Source organism: Giraffa tippelskirchi, chromosome 10, assembly GCF_054371585.1.
Source record: "Giraffa tippelskirchi isolate mGirTip1 chromosome 10, T2T-mGirTip1v1.2.pri, whole genome shotgun sequence".
Taxonomy (NCBI): Eukaryota; Metazoa; Chordata; class Mammalia; order Artiodactyla; family Giraffidae; genus Giraffa; species Giraffa tippelskirchi.
Genome location: NC_137284.1, coordinates 53,514,335 through 53,531,225, shown reverse-complemented (window position 1 = coordinate 53,531,225; position 16,891 = coordinate 53,514,335). Strand labels below are relative to the sequence as shown.

The 16,891-nt window shown below is 44.2% G+C and overlaps 1 long non-coding RNA gene across 1 annotated transcript in view; it reads left to right on the top strand.

Moving 5' to 3' along the window:
- The window catches only part of LOC145523761 (uncharacterized), a 49,556-nt gene that overhangs the window by 28,203 nt on the left and 4,462 nt on the right, over nucleotides 1-16,891 (top strand). Inside the window, exons 3-5 of the long non-coding RNA XR_014066880.1 lie at nucleotides 7,255-7,451; nucleotides 14,654-14,796; nucleotides 16,008-16,051. This is a non-coding gene — a long non-coding RNA (uncharacterized LOC145523761). The remainder of the gene's footprint in view (nucleotides 1-7,254; nucleotides 7,452-14,653; nucleotides 14,797-16,007; nucleotides 16,052-16,891) is intronic.

Genomic DNA, 16,891 nt, shown 5'->3' with positions numbered 1-16,891 from the left:
CTGATCTCCAGGTGATGCACTGTCATCAAAACTGACGTCCCCTCTAGGGAATGTGTTTGTCTCAGCTGCTTTCAAGATTTCTGTTTTGTCTTTAATTTTCCAAAGTTTATCTATGATGTGATTTAGCACAGGTTTCTTTTCTTTTATCCTATTTGTGATTCACATGAGTTCTTGAATTTATAGGCTTATGTTCCCCTCCAAATTTGGACATTTTCAGCTCCCAGTTTCTTTAGATAACAGTTTTCAGCAATATTTCTTCCCTTTTTCAAATGGACTCTCTTTTTCCTTTCCTTCCTCGACTCCAGTGAGGGATAAGCCATTTGTTATTGTTCCTCAACCCCTACAGCTCTGTTTGTTTGGAGTTTATCCCACGGGGCCCAGCCTATGTCTGTGGATGATAGCTCCAGTGCCAATGTTATGGTCAGAGCCTTTGCAGTGTTGTTTCCTTCTGGTTTGTCTGGTTCTGTTGGGATTCCCTTTAACCCTGACAAGGCTTCCAGAGGACACGAGAAGAGTTCCCTCCAGCCAGAAAACCAGTGGTCTTAAGGTGGGGGAAAGGATTCTCTAGCCCGTGGGATAGAGACCCTTGACTGACCCTGGAAACTTCTTTGTTCCCACTCATCTGAGACTGCCTTCCCCTACCCAGAGGTTCCAGGCAGCTTTGAATTTAGATTGTTTTGTTTTCCCTCTAACTACTCCTAAAACTTTGGGTCTCAGTAGGCTGCTTGTGATGTGCTTGAATTTGGTTTTCTTTGTATTCACATTATTTTGGTTTCTAGTGGCTCCTTGAATCTCAGGACTGATGCCTTTTATAACATTTGAAAATTCTTGGCCATCATCTCTTTAAATAATGCTTTTGCTCCAGTGTTTCTCCTCTCCTGGAAATCTAATTACCTTTTCATCATGTCTCAAATGTCTCCAAAGTTTTTGTCTATATTTTCTACCCATTTTTCACCTGGCTGCTTTCTTCCAGCTAATTGTCACTTCACATTTGCCTATTTGCTATTAAAGTATCTCAGTGGTTTCAATTATTATATTTTACATTTAAAATTCTTTCCTTGATTCCTTATTTCCTAGTTCTCTGTTATTCTCCTGCTGGTTATTTAATCCCTTGAGTGTATTAATTAGAGTTAAAATCAGTATCTGATAACTCCAACTCCTGGATTTCCTATTATTTTGATTTCACTGTATGGTATTGCTACTGATTTTTGGTCATTGGTCTTGATTCAAATGACTGGATATTTAACTGGCTATAAAATTCAATCATGCCTAAACTCTGCTTTCAAGATATTGGTATAAATATATGTAAAGAGATATACATTATTTTTTTAAAAGGACCAAATAGAAATTTTGGCCTGAATTATTATCAGAAGTTAATAATAACTTAAAATTTTTACCTCTCTGCAACAGCAAATTTAAGATGGCAGAGGAAAGATTTAGTAACCTTCAAGACAGAGTAATATAAATGATTCAGTATGGGTAACAAAGATAAAATATTGAATAAACATGAACAGACTCATAGACATATAGTACAATAGCAAGTATATAAATTTGTGGGGATTGAGAGTCCTACAAGAATAAGACAGAGGGACTATAAACATTTTTTGAAAAAATAAAGGCCGAAAACTTCTAAAATTTGATGAAAAATATTTATTAACAAATCTAAGAAGTTTAATAAATCCAAGTTGGGTAAACACTAGGAGATGCACAACTAGACACATTAGTTAACTTTTTAAAAGACAAAGATGAAGAAAAAATCGTGAAAACATCAAAAGAAAAGGGACTCATTATGGCAAGAGAAAAATAATACAATTAATGCTGTCTTCTCATCAGAAATAAGGAAGGCCACAAGGCATTGAAAAGACATATTTAGAGTGCTAAAAGGAAAAATGTCAGCCAAGAATTATACATTCAGAAAACTACTCCTCAAAAATGAAAGAGAAACAAAAATATTCCCAGCTAGAAAAAGACTTGGAAAATGTGTTGGCAGCAGATCTGCCTTTCAAGAACTACTAAAAGAAGTTTTCCCAGCTAAAAGGAAGCATCTAAAGGTAACTTAAATCCAGGGATGAAATATTGAACTCTAGAAATCGTACATATGTACTACTGCAAATGCAAAACACTTTATTTTTTAATTATTTTTTTCTTAATGTCTTTAAAATACGTAAGGTAGTGTGAAACAATAATTTATAATACAATACTGTATTCTTAAATTAATAACCTGTAAGATATAATCTACGTGACAATAATAGCTCAAAGGAAGGGTAAGTCAAAGGAGGTATATTGGTATTTAATATGAAGTAAACTGTGATAAGATGTATAATGTAATCCCTACTGTAACTACTAAGAAAATAAAATTTTAAAATATAGTGAAAATAATAGAGAAATTATAATAATTTACTAAAAAATATTTATCGAACACAAAAGAAGGCGATAGAATAAAATTAAAAGATATGAGACAAGCAGAAAGCAGACTTTTTAAAACCAACAACCATATATCCATTCATATCAACAATTACATTAAGTGTAAATGAAAAAATGCCATTCAAAAGGTATACATTGTTAGATGATATAAAAGTAGATTCAGTTACATGCTGTCTACAGAAAAATGCACTTTAGACTCAAAGACACAAATAGGTTGGAAACAAAAGGATAAGAAAAGATTTATAGCAATAACCAGGAGACAGAAGTGGTAGGATACTAATAGCAGATAAAATACACTATCAGAGAAAAGTATAAAGTTAGAGGCAAGAAGTGAGATTTCATAATGAAAAAAGGGTTAACATATCAGGAAGATATAACAATTATAAATGTATATGGATTTAATAACAGAGCCAAAGAATACATGAAGCAAAGCTGACAGAATTGAAATGAAATTCATCAATAATAATTGTAAATTTCAACTAACTCCTTTCAATAATTGATAAGACAATTAGTCAGAAAATAAGCCAGAATAAAAGATTTGGACAAGACTCTCCACCAACTTTACCTGACAGACACTTGTAGAACACTCTACTCATGGGCTACAAAATATGTGTACTTTTCAAGGACACATGAAATATTCTCCAGAATAAGCTAAATCCTGGGCCATAAAGCAACCTCAATACATTTAAAAGATTGAAATTAAATAAAATATGTTCTGACTACAGTTGATTTTCGTAAGAGATACACAGTAGAAAGAAATCTGGAAAAACACAAATATTTGGAACTTAACACACTTTCAAATAACATGTGGGTTAAAGAAAAAAATTGTAAGGGAAATTTTGAGATATTATAAATTAAATTAAAATTAAGACACTGATATCAAAATTTATATCAAAATTTATTTGAATTCAGTTCAACTAGTGCTAACAGGGAAATCCACATCTTCAGCATCTATGGGAGAAGAATGTCTCAGATCAATATGCCAAGCTTCCAGCTTTAGAAACTAGAAAAAGAAAAGCAAACTAACCCTCAAACAAGCAGAAGGCAGGGCACAGACACAAACTACACTGGGCATCAGGCGCTGTCACACAGTCCAGGATGGATACAGAAAAAAGGTCAGGACACTTTTACTTCAAGGGGCCAAAGTATGAAATAGCTTAGATTTCCCATTGGCCACCTATTTGCTTATTATGTTAATGTACATGCTTCCAAGCTACTCTCTCCAGTCATCTCACCCTCTTCCTCTTCTCCTCCACCCTTGCCCGTAAGACTGTTCTCTATGTCTGTGTCTCCATTGCTGCTCTGCAAACAGATTCATCCGTATCATCCTTCTAGATTCCATACATACGTGTTAATGTATGATATTTGTCTGTAGTAACCTAGAGGGGTGGGAATGGGCTGAAGGTGGGAGGGAGACTCAAGAGGGAGGGAACATACGTACACTTATGGTTAATTCATGTTGATGTATGACACAAATCAAATCAATATTGTAAAGCAATGATCAATCAAGTAAAATAAATAAATATTTTTTAAAAATAGCTTAGGCTTTTTAAGCTTTAGGATCTGTGGAGCAAACACTCAACTCTGCAGTTGTAGCGTGAAAGCAGTCATAGACAGCTATTTTTTTTCTTTAATTAGTTTATCTATTTTTTTTTAATAATTTTATTTATTTTAGTTGGGGGCTAATTACTTTACAATATTGTAGTGGTTTTTGCCATACATTGACATGAATCAGCCATGTTTTATCTATTTTTTAACTTTACAATATTGTATTGGTTTTGCCATACATTGACCTGAATCCACCATGGGTGTACATGTGTTCCCCATCCAGAACCCCCCTCCCACCCCCCTCCCCATCCTATCCCTCCGGGTCATCCCAGTGCACCAGCCCCGAGCACCCTGTATCATGCATTGAACCAGGACTGGCGATTCATTCCACATATGGTAATTTACATGCTTCAGTGCCGTTCTCCCAAATCATCCCGCCCTCGCCCTCTCCCATAGAGTCCATAATACTGTTCTATATATCTGTGTCTCTTTTGCTGCATAGACAGCTATTTTAAAAATGCAAAAAAAACATTCTTGGCTAGGAATAGAATATAAATAGGCAGTGGACCAAATTTTGTCCATGGCCACAGTTTGCACATCTCTGTATAGATGATAGAGTTAAAAAGAAAGAAAGGAAGAAAGGGAAGGAAGGAAGCAAAGTCACTGTAATATTGAGCCCCATTGAGGAAAGATTACATCGTCTCAGCTCTATGCCCCAATTAGTGAAAACATGAGATAACAGAGTTTAGATGTGTGACATCCTGTAGAGTTCCTAGGATGAAAAAGGAGAAGCAGCTGGCTTATCAGTAGTAACAGTTTCTAGAAATGTGATTGCTTAGTTTTGGGAAATTCTAGAGGGAAAGAACTAAAGATGCCATCAAACACGTATTAATAGTAACTGCCTAATATATGTACATTATTTCATATCATCTTCACAAGACCCTTCAGTTCACAAATACTGAAGCTGAGGTCCAGACAAGTTCAGTTACCTGCCCAAGATTCCATAAATAGAAAGAGGCTAAAACAGAAATGGAAGAGCTTTGTAGCTCCAAAGCTCAACTTTTTTTCATGAAACTGAGACAGATTGCATCCTGGGACCTGGGACCCTTTGCGGCAGTGTCTGCACCTGGACAAATGTCTCCTTGAGAGACAAACTACAAAGAACCTGTTCTTAGGACTTCTGTTTCAGTATTAATACATGGAGATCATGACCTCTTGTTAGGGAACCATAAGCCTGGATTCTAGCAATGGGTCACTTCCAGCAGGTCTTCTTAGCTGTCACTTAACATGACAGAGCCTCCAAGTTTCCCAGCTGTGCCATGGTCATAAAGCTTCTGCCTATCTCAGTGGTCAATTAGGAAGAAGATCAAAGAAGATAATGTGGGATAATGGGAGCAAAAATGCTCTGAAAAGGGTAAAGCGTCATCCAAATGATGGTGGAACTTTTCTTCATCTTTCATTGGCTTTGACCTTATCATTGTTTTTTTCCAGAAATAGACACACCTTTGTGAATTAATCATTGTGCTTTACAGGCACATGTGAGCTGTCTCTCTCCATGTTGCTGTGTGACTATATGTGGCCCTCGTTTCTCAGCAGGCTTCTGTGTGGGAGAGATCTGTATCTTTGGGTGTTCAGATATCTAGGACGCCCTGTTCTGTTGCTAAGTCAATCTTTTACTGATTGGATTTTAAGTTTCTTTCCCCCCTAGTAGCTTCATCTGGACAATATTCTTTCTTGGAAAACTGAGTATAAAACTAGGGTACTCCCCATCCTCCTCCTAAACCGCAGCATCATCGGGACTTAAAAAAATTCTCCAAAAATGAGACATTTGTGATTCTGTTTAAGAACCTCAGAATATTTAAACTTTTAGGTTAGATAAGCATCAAGAAGCTGCATGCTTATCTGGAAACTTTGAACTTTCAGTGCTTATTTTGGTAGGAAATCTCACGAGATTAAATTTTGTTGCCTGATTTCCAGAACTTCCTGACTTTGAACAGTCCAGAAATTCTTTGATAAAAGGAAAAAGAAAAGCCACTCTGGTGTCTGGCAGCTTCTGCCCAGGAGTCTAGTGGAGAGAAGCAGAGGGAAGGGTTCAGGGACCACCCCGACAAAGCCTCTCCAATAGCCATCTTGGTACTCACCAGATTCTGAACAAAAATAGTTGATGACCTGCTGCTGGTAATCTGGTGCAGCAGGCAGCCCAGACTGTCCACTCTCTGAGTCTCAAATTCCTCATGTGAAAAATATGAACAATGATGCCATGTCACAAGATTGCCATGGGGTTTATCAATAAACCAAGGCACAGTTCTTGGCACTTCTCAAGTACTGAAAATGCCCATATCTTTCCTTTTTTTCCACCACTTTCCATTGGGGGACTTGTGCTCATAAGGCAATTGCCCAAGATTAGATTTGTTATGTAATCTGCCAAGTGCATTAGCAACCCCTGTGCATAGGGAATTCTGCTGGGGGCCTGCATCCCAGAGTAGGAAGGGCGAGTAGAGGAGTGGGTATGCAGAAGAGGGGAGGGGCCATCAGGGCACTCCTCTGTGGGATAAATCTCCAGGCTTCAGAAACATCCCTAGAACTTACTTGATCAACTTTGTCTCTCAACCAGTGTTTTCATCTGGACATTTCTAACAATAACTGTGATTATCTCTGGCTGCAATGCAATGATTCAAAAGCAGAACGAGAGGGAAAGGGAGAAGAGTTTCTCCATCTGTCTCCTGTCTTTCTTAGATCAGGCGAGTGAGCCAAAGAGACATCAGTGGATCTGATCCTCATTTAATAGCTGCACACCTGCCCAAAGTTGAACAAACAGGACGGGAAATTAGGGAAGACAACAGATCAACATCAAAGGGCAGAGGGCGCTCAGCACAGATGGTGTATGTTAAACTGCAAAAAATCACCACATAACTGCCAATTCAGAATATTTCAGAATGACAAATCTTATTTTTTTGATCGGAAAATTTCACAGGCAACATTGTTCATCTTCATCCTCTTCATTTCCCCTTGTTCTACATGCCCCTAAAAGTAGAATTGCTCTCCATTTGGTGCCATTTCTCTCTTACAATCTGTGTATAAACATGTAAGACATTAGCCATGTATGTTGAGTTCACCATCGCGTCATTAGCATTGGTAATATTCCTACACAAAGAAGGCACAGAATAATTCTATAATTCTGCTCTTACTGTGAATTAAAGCCCCATGAACATAAGTACCCTAAGAACAAATCTCCATGTTTTGTTTTGTTTTTTTTTTTTGCTTACGCATCCCCCACTACAGGGCTTGGCATCTGACCTTCCACACAGCAAGAGTTCAATAAATACCGAAGAAGGGAATGAATGGACAGAGGCCTTAAACATTTATTGAGTATGTTCTGGAGAGAAAATAAATATAAGACAAGTCCACTGCATGTCATAAGAATAATATTTAGCTGAGAAGGGCTAATACAGATGCAGAGGGTTAGACAACAATGTCAGGTAAGTTTACACTCCATGCAAAGTGTGCATATAGCAAATGCTGGAGAAAACTCATCCAAGGAATGATCTCAGAGGACTGGGGTCATGTTTGTGTGTGTGTGTGTGGAAGTTGTTCACTTTTGTCCAACTCTTTGTGACCCCATGGACATACAGTCCCTGGGATTCTCCAGGCCAGGATACTGGAGTGGGTGGCCGTTTCCTTCTCCAGGGGATGTTCCCAACCCAGGGATTGAACCCAGGTCTCCTGCATTGCAGGTGGATTCCTTACCAGCTGAGCCACCAGGGAAGCCTGGGGTCATGTTTGGAGGATGCTAAGACTGGAACAGCCCACAAACGAAGGGCTATAGTAAATGCAAGGTGTAGTAAGAAAACTAACAAATTGCCATGTTCTTAATGCATGTTTTAGTTCATCTCATTCAATAACGTTCTATGAAAAAGAAAAAATAAGGTGAGCTATAGTACAGTAAACAGTGAAGGCACAGTTTTAATCCAAATCTATCTGACTCCCCAAAGACTGTGTCTTTTTCCACATGGGGATGCTTTCTTTTCACTGGCAGATGGAAGAAGGGTGAGAGAAAGGGCTTTGACCCAGATCTCACAGCTGGGGAAATAGAAGCTGAAATGTCAAGATGGGGTAGAGTTTGCTTCCAGGGAGACAAGCGCTAGAAACAGATAAACGCCAGATAAAGGGAGTCTTCAACAGCAAGGTCTGCAGTTTGAATCTTGTTCTGTCTTAGAACAGGGAACTTATAACATCCTTCCACTTTTTTTATGAATGTGAGAGTTGGTCCATAAAGAAGGCTGAGTGTTGAAGAATTGACACTTTTGAAGTGTGGTGCTAGAGAAGACTCTTGAGAGTCCCTTGGATTGCATGGAGATCAAACCAGTCAATCCTAAAGGAAACCATCGTGGAGGAAGCTGTACAGGTCCTGCGCTGTCTGTGGGTTCCAGGCTGATTTCAGAGTCAGGACTCTGCAGGATTGGGAGGCGACGGAAGAAGAGGTGAGTGCTTCTGGCTGGAGGAAAGAGGAAGTCTTAGATCTTACGAAGAAGCCTAGTAGGAGGCGGAGGTAGCCCATGAGTCATCTGTGGCTTGAGGCCTCTTTCTTTTAAGGGCAAAACTCTTTTCTTTCATACCTTGTGGAATTTCCGAGGTTGGAATTGCTGACAATGCCACAGAATTGATTTGCTGAGCCAGGTACCTTGGGAAAGACAGTCACATTTACCTTGAACAGCTGTATGTCTGTGAAGTTGGGGAAGATGCCAAAGGGACAGGATCCTAGTATTTTTCTATCAGAACACATTTGATTAGTTTTCAAGTTCAGTTACGTAGAAACACTTCTCATTTCAAAATAGCTTCAAAATTGACTCAAAGTTAAACAAAGCTACCAGATACATGAAGAGGGAAATCAATGACCATTATACAGAAAGGAGCGAGGATGGTAGACCAAAACCTCTGTTGAGAATTCTTGGATGAGAGAGCAAACACACAGGAACATAGAAAGGGATGAAATAACACATTTCCCTCCAAATGTCTGGTCATGACAGAGAAGGAAAAGTGCGGATCCCACCGTTTGATTGGGATAATTCTTCCTGCTTATTCAGGAAAATAACCTTCCTTGGCCCCGAACTTCAAAGGGGTGTATTTGCATAAGCAAAAGAGTTATTACTGACATCTCTGATTAAATATTTGCCAATAGGGACTTCCCTGGTGGTCCAGTGGTTAGGACTCCATGCTTCTATTCCTGAAGGCACTGGTTCAATCCACTGTTGGGGAACTAAGATGCCACAAGCCATGTGGTACAGCCAAAAAAAAAAAAAATTGCCAAAGATAACTTCTCCAAGTCCCTGATGGAGAAGGAATCATCCTGCCAAGTCAGAATCTTTGTGGGGTCTTTGGGGAGCAGGGAATATGGCCAACTTCTGGAGTTTTGGTTTGTTGTAGTTTAGTCTCTCAGTCATGTCCTACTCTTTGTGACCCCATGGACTGTAGCCCACCAGGCTCCTCTGTCCATGGGATTCTCAAGAATACTGGAGTGGGTAACCATTTCCTTCTCCAGGGGATCTTCCCAACTCAGGAATCTTGCGTTGACAGATGGATTCTTCACCACTGGGAAGTTATGGTTTAGCACTGGGAAAATTGTCAGGTAACCTTGAAGAACCAGGCACTGTGATCTCTAGTCTCCTGGACAATGCTACCTCTGAAGGTGTGGGTCACACTCAGCTGACAGGTGTTCCAACTACTGCTCCGGGGAAGAGGCACGTGCACTGCTGGCCAGCTCTGAATGCGGGGTGGGGTGCACTGCCTCCCTTTGCCCCTGGCACCTCCTCCTCCAATGGATCCACCTGTTGCCCCCACTGTGATCGACACAGACCCACATTGTGAATTTCTGGTCATCCTTTGCTGGCTGTGCAAGTTGCGAAGTCTCCTCCATCATGAGAAGAATTTTGCAGGGAAGACCATCAGAGCATCTTCCTAGAGAAGCAGATGCCTCTGCCCATCCTCCTAATGTCCCCATCATGGCAGGCCCAACAGGTACTTTTGACCAGCAGGATTTCACTTTGCATCTTGCCATCAGGAGTGTTTGTTCCAAGCCCCTGCCGTGGAAGAGGTCTCTCCTTGTACCCAATTGCTGCCTTCCCCTGCGTGGGCACTTGTCAAGCCCTTTTCCCCAGACTCTTGCTGTTGTACTCAACCCCCCACCCCCAGCTCTACTGCCTCAGCTTGTCCTGTTTAAATTTGTAACAACAACAACAAAAAATTTCAGAAGCGGCTCACCACAAGCCTTCCCTGTGCAAAAACACAACTTGTTTTCCATCATCGGCAACCTGAGTTACACCAGAGCCCTGACACGTATGTTTTCAGGAGAGATTAAGAATCGCAGGCTGTATTTACATAGCATTAATATCACTGTTTCCACGCACAAAATAAAATGAATCTCTTCCCATCTCTCCCACGAGGACCTTGTCTGAGATAGAGTTCTGCCTTGCTTTCACTTTCTTAGCTGATGGATGGGGTCTGTCCACCCTTGGCTTTCCTGGCAGCAGCTGGATTCCCTGGGCTCTGGGCTGGGAGAGAGCAGCAGGCCAGGCCCACACAAGTCAAACTGCTGGAGAACTCGGGGTGAGGTGGGGCCCAGAGCGATCGCATCTCCTCCCCAACATGCCTTGCAGCTGCAGGAAGCTGGCCACCCCATTTCAGAAACCACAGGCTCTTGTGGGCACCGAGATCCCCCGTTTTCTGTGCTCTGTGAAACACGCACACCATCTGCTTGCTTTTCACATTTCGGAGCTGGGACAGGAGAGGACAGCATGCTCTGAGCCCCGGTGGTTGGGACTCCAGCCTGCCCACTGCCCCGTGGCCTTGGGCTAGAACGCCGTCTCCTGGGCTGCAGCACGGAGGGCCCTGCTTCCTGTGGTGGGGTCACGCCCCGACCGCACAGCGAGGGCGCTAAGCAAGCAGGGATGTGTGCTTAGCTGTCACTTTGGAAGCAGAGATGGGCCACGGTTGAATGAGGAGGGGAGGTCTCAGGGTTGGGGCCACGGCTGCAGGCTGCTGCCCTTGCTTCTGCCCAGAGGGCCCCTCTTTCCCCTTGTACCTGCCTGACTCATCTGCTTGTTGTTTGGGACTCAGCCCAGGGCCTGCATTGCAGGATGCTGCCGTGAACTTCCTCCTGCTTCTCCTCCAGCTCCTGGGGTCCCCCCGGGGCTGCCGTGGCCCTGGGCTCTGAGCTCCTCGGTCCTTGGTCTCTGAAGCCCAGCCGTGGGGGGCCAGGAGCCTTTGGGTCACACTCCCAGAGCCAGTCACTCCCACCCCTCAGAGGTGGCACCCCGCAAGGTAGGGGCCTCTACCCTCCACCCACACTGTGCCCTGGGATTGGCTTCCACCTGCAGAAGAGGCAACCGAGGCCCAGAAAGATCAGGCTGGTCTCCCAAGATCCCATGACCCCTAAGGATCAGATGGATAAAGCCATATACGTTGAGAAATCCAATGTGCTTGATGATTTTCTGTTTCCCTGCCTACCCATGTAGCCTGGCAGCTGGGCCAGTTCCCTGGGTCTGCAAACAGTGCGGTCGTCAGGGCCCGGGTGCAGGAAGCCCCACAGTGACTGCTCCACGGCTGTGGTCTGGAGTTATTGGTCTTTTTACCTTGACTTTGAGTTGTGTATGTGGAGTGGAGGGGGCAATGGAGCGTGCGCTGGGGGAGCCAAGCTCACCGCAGGCCCCCTCCCAGCTGCCTCCCCACCCACCCATGGGTGCCCTGCCATCTGCCCCGGCACCCTGCCCAGCACCCACCCTCCACCCTGAACTGGGCCTGGGTGTGGGGACTGGGGACCTGGGAAAGGTCAGACGCACACAGTAGGGGATGGGGGCCTGAGTGCTGGGCCATGTGCAATTACCCCGCGAATATACCCGCACCGGAGGGGGATGACGTCAAATAGCAAATGAAAGCCACTACAGCAAGTTCAGAGAGAGACCACAAGAGAAGGAAAACATGTCTTTATTTCTTGCACAAGGAGTGCATGTTTTCAGTTTGCATGGGGCCCACCCATTACATAGTCTGCCCTGCCCACCCAGTGGGGCCCAGGGCACCTGGTCACCCCGGACACAAGGCCTGGACAGAGCACTGGCTCTTAGGGGCCCCCATGCAGTCTGCAGCTTTAGTTGATGCTCTCCATAAGGAATAGAGTGGGTTCGGAGAAGACAGACCCACCTGCCCCCTCTCGTGCAGCTTGGGTTCTTTCTGCTCAAGGGAAGTACCTTGGTGGCCTGCAAGAGGGGTCAGGCCACCTCCTGCTCAAGGAGGGAAGGTATTGCCCAGGATTTGAGAGCTGTGTTCTCAATGCTTGTGGCTAAAATAAGGCTGTGATTTTGCATCTGTAATTATTTATGCCTGGAAATAAGGAAGTGAAATTCCCACCTACTGGAAAGACAGTTATGAGGGCTGCCTTGTGAGGCAAGTGTGGCTTCAGGCTTTGCAAACAGTGCCTCACACGTGCAGGGAGACTAGGGAGCCGTGACAGGCAGCTGCCATTTTGCTGGTGTCCAGAAAGATAGGGACCAGGCTCTGTTTCCTCACCTGAGATATGGGAAGGAGCATGGGCTCCATGGGAAGCGGTCAGGGCTGGAGGAGACGAGGCAGACACAGGCCTGGTCTGTGGAAGGCCTTGCTCACATGGGGGCTGTCACTCGCGGCTCGTGTCCTCCAAGGGTCCTCACTACCTGTCACTGGCAATCCTCCCCCCAGGGAGCCTTCTCAAGTTGTGCTGGGCTCTGTTAGACTCTTAAGTCACTTTGGGAATGCCTTTCTGACCTGCAGACCATGCTGGTTTCCTGTACGGGGCCCACCTTGTGGGCTGCCTCAGCTCCTCGCAGCAGGCAACCTCTTTGGAGCTGAGGAGTGGTGGCTTGGATCCCATGGTCAGTGCAGAAACAGGCCCGGAATGGCCGACACCACCAACCATGGTCATCAGTTACCGAACAGGCACATGATCCAATCAGAGCTGAGAGTCTTTCCTGGGGCCTCTGGACAGAAGAACTTTGTCGTCTGCAAGAGCTTCAAATGCTAACTTTCTCTCTTCCTCTGACTGGCACGATGGAGACATTGGCTCTAGACCTGAGGGTGGAGTTTACCTGAGCAGAAGCCACCTTGTGAATTCCAAGGCTGACACCATAGAAGACCGACCATGGACAGGGAGGATCTTTGATTTCCTTGCTGATCTGCTGGGTCTTCCTCTTTCTGTGTCACCTGCTGACTTCTTATTTGAGCTGATATACTTCATATATTGTTTAGATTCAAGTTTCAGGTATTTTTAAATTTCAAAAATGCTATTTTCTTAATAGGTACTAAATTATATCTCAGGCTTCCCAGGTGGTGCAGTGATAAAGTATCCACCTACCAATGCAGGAGATGCAAGAGACACAGGTTTGATCCCTCAGTTGGAAAGATGTCCAGGAGTAGGAAATGGCAGATTCCATGGGCAGAGAAATCTGGTGGGCTACAGCTTATGGGGTCACAAATTGCACACGACTGAGCATGTGCACACACACAAATTATATCTCAGCATTGTTTAACTTACATTTTGAATAAGTTATGAGGTTAACTATTAGTTTCATGTCTTCTTGGCCCCATCTCAAAGTTCTTAGCAGGATAAGTCTATGGACACCTGGAAGAGAAGACCCTTTCTTGAGTGTGGTTGCGTACCTGGGAGAAGGTGACTGTGGTGCCTGCATCATACCCCACCTCTGGAGAGACAGTCTAGATGGCACATCCAAGTGGGACATGGAGAATGAGATGGGGGAATTTTAAGATGACCCCCAAAGGCCCTTCCTCTTACATGACTTCCTTCCCTTGAGTGTGGGTAAAATTTGTGAATAAGATACTCATTCCCATAATTACGTCATGTTACATGGCAAAAGGGCTTTTGGAGATGTTATTAAGATTAACGATCAGTTGGCCATGAGTTAATCAAGCGTTACTGTCTGATTAGACGTGGTCCCTTTCAATATGGCTCTAGAAGCCAGAGACAGGAAGCAAGTGACTCAGAGTGTGCGGGAGATTTGACTTTAGGGAGATTTTCCAATGTTGGCTTTGAGAAGGGAAGGGACCATGCGGTGAGGACCATGGGCAGCAGAAAGATGCTGATAGCAGTTGCCTGCAGACAGCCAGGGAGAAAAGGGGAACCTCAGGCTTCCAACCATAAGCAGTGACTCTGCCTGTAACCCGGACAATCTGAAGCACATCCTCCCCAGAGACCCTAGGCAGGAACTCAGTCCAACTGAAAACACCTTGAGTTTAGCCTCAGAAGATGCTGAGCAGAGAACCCAATCATGCTGTGGCCAGACTTCTGACCCACAAAACTGTGCCTCCCCAAAAAGGAATAGTTATATGACTCAAATTGTATAGTAATTTATTATACAGCAGTAGAAAAGGGAAAGAAAGAAATTAAAAGATGCTAGAGTTAGGGAATTCCCCAGCTGTCCAGTGGTTAGGACTTTGTGCTCTCACTGCTGAGGGCCCAGGTTCAATCCCATGCTGGGGAACTAAGATCCCAAAAGCCACTTGGTCTGTCCAAAAGGAAAAAAAAAAGATACTTGAGTGGTCTGCAGCTCTGAATGAGTGGCTGGACCATGAGCACGGTGACTACCACACTCCTTTTTTTCTCTTAACTCCTGGATCTTGGTGCCTGTTTTTTCTCTAGTGGCAGACATTTCTCTGTGCTGACGAGGACATGGGGCAGTGACCAGATACCTTCCAGTCCTTCCCCTGCAGCAGCCAGGAAAGTCCAGGAAAGGCCCTACTTGGTCACCTTCTGGCCCAATGCACAGAATCAAGTTACAGTTGGTGAGTCTTTACTCAAGAAGAAATTTCCTGACTCTCTGTATTGCAAAGACTTTAAATTTAAATTAACACTTTTAAATGCTCCAGGCCTCCAGGCCTCCTGGACACGAACCAGGCCACTGACTGACCTCAAAACTGAAAGCAGTGGTTCCATCTGAGCAGCTCTGGGGGTTTCATGATGACCCCCGATCACATCCCACATTCTCCATGATAATCCAGGGTCACCTGCCACAGGTGGAGAAAGGGGATTTCCTTAATCACTGCTTCTAGAGAATGCCCATATCTGCCATTTATTCTCAGAAAGAGGTCTGGGTCCCTAAATCTGGACTCCTTGAGAAGTGGGCTAGGGTACTGGCTTTATTTGACCAAATTCTAAAGTTCTTGACTCTAGCTTTTCCCTATCATTATGATCAAGAGTGGGGACACCAGGAAAACAGCCTTCTTCATAGAACTGAAACTATTTAACCACGCAAATTCCCTGGGCTCCACCTGCCTGAACAACTTGGCCCCAGTAACATGGGGTGCTGCGCTGCAATACATAATGATAAATTTTAAGCCACGTTTTTTGGAGGGACAAACTTTTCTCAACTTGATGAAAAGTTCTCTTTTCCCAGCGCATGTTGGTTAACTGTATTTGCATCATGTGGGGCTTTGATTTCAGTCAGCACTATTAATAATTTACTTTTGTACTTAATGGTGCTGTCGAGGGGATGAGGGAGGTCCAGACGGTGTGAGTGCCCTGTATGCACAACTAAGGGCATCTGGTGTGAGTTGCCAAGTGCATTACAGGGTAATAAATGTATAACGAGCTGGGCCGCCCTATGTATGCTAAAAATGAGCTCTGAGTTAAGTAAGAGAGGCATTTCCATTGTACCGCCTCTGCCCTCTGGGAACCTTCCCCAAGCCGTGGAGCCGTTCAGACCTCACTTCTCAGGCGAAGCAAGGTGTGTGCATTGACGGCCAGCCTCAGTGTCTGCAAACTTCAGGTTATATTAGAGGCGCTGCTTTCCCAGTTCTTTTCGTCAGGGGACACCCTTAGCCACATTCTGGATCCCATGCCACATGGCAAGGCTCTGTGTTCCTTCACATTTTCTTTTTGTTTAAATCAATTTTTGTTGGGGTATAGTTGCTTTACAATGTTGCGTTAGTTTCTGCTGTGCAACAGAGTGAAGCAGCCATATATATACATGTATCCCTTCTCTTTTGGGTTTTAGGTCACCGCCGGCCACTGAGGCGAGTTCACTGCGGTGTGTAGCAGGTTCTCATTAATTATTTTATAAGTGTGCATGTGCGTGTGTGTGTGTGCTCAGTCAGGTCCAACTCTTTGCAACCTCATGGACTGTAGCCTGCCAGGCTCCTCTGTTCATAGGATTACCCAGGCAAGAGTGCTGGAGTGGGTTGGCACTTCCTTTTCCAGGGGATCTTCCAGACCGAGGGACTGAACCAGTGTCTCCTGCATTGGCAGGCAGATTCTTTACCACTGAACCACCTGGGAAGCCAATTCTATACATCAGTTCAGTCCAGTTCAGTTGCTCAGTCATGTCCGACTCTTTGCAACCCCATGAATCACAGCACGCCAGGCCTCCCTGTCCATCATCAACTCCCAGAGTCTACCCAAACCCATGTCCATTGAGTCGGTGATGCCATCCAGCCATCTCATCCTCTGTCGTCCCCTTCTCCTCCTGCCCCTAATCCTTCCCAGCATCAGGGTCTTTTCCAATGAGTCAACTCTTCGCATGAGATGGCCAAAGTATTGGAGTTTCAGCTTCAACATCAGTCCTTCCAATGAACACCCAGGACTGATCTCCTTTAGGATGGACTGGTTGGATCTCCTTGCAGTCCAAGGGACTCTCAAGAGTCTTCTCCAACACCGCAGTTCAAAAGCATCAGTTCTTCGGCGCTCAGCTTTCTTCACCGTCCAATATACATAGTAGTGTATATATATATGTCAGTGTACATATGTCAATCCAATCTCCCAGTTCGTCCCACCCCATCCCTTTCCTGCTTCATGTCCATACCTTTGCTCTTTATGTCTGTTTCTCTATTTCTACTTTGCAAACAGATTCATCTGTACCATTTTTCTAGATTCCACATATAA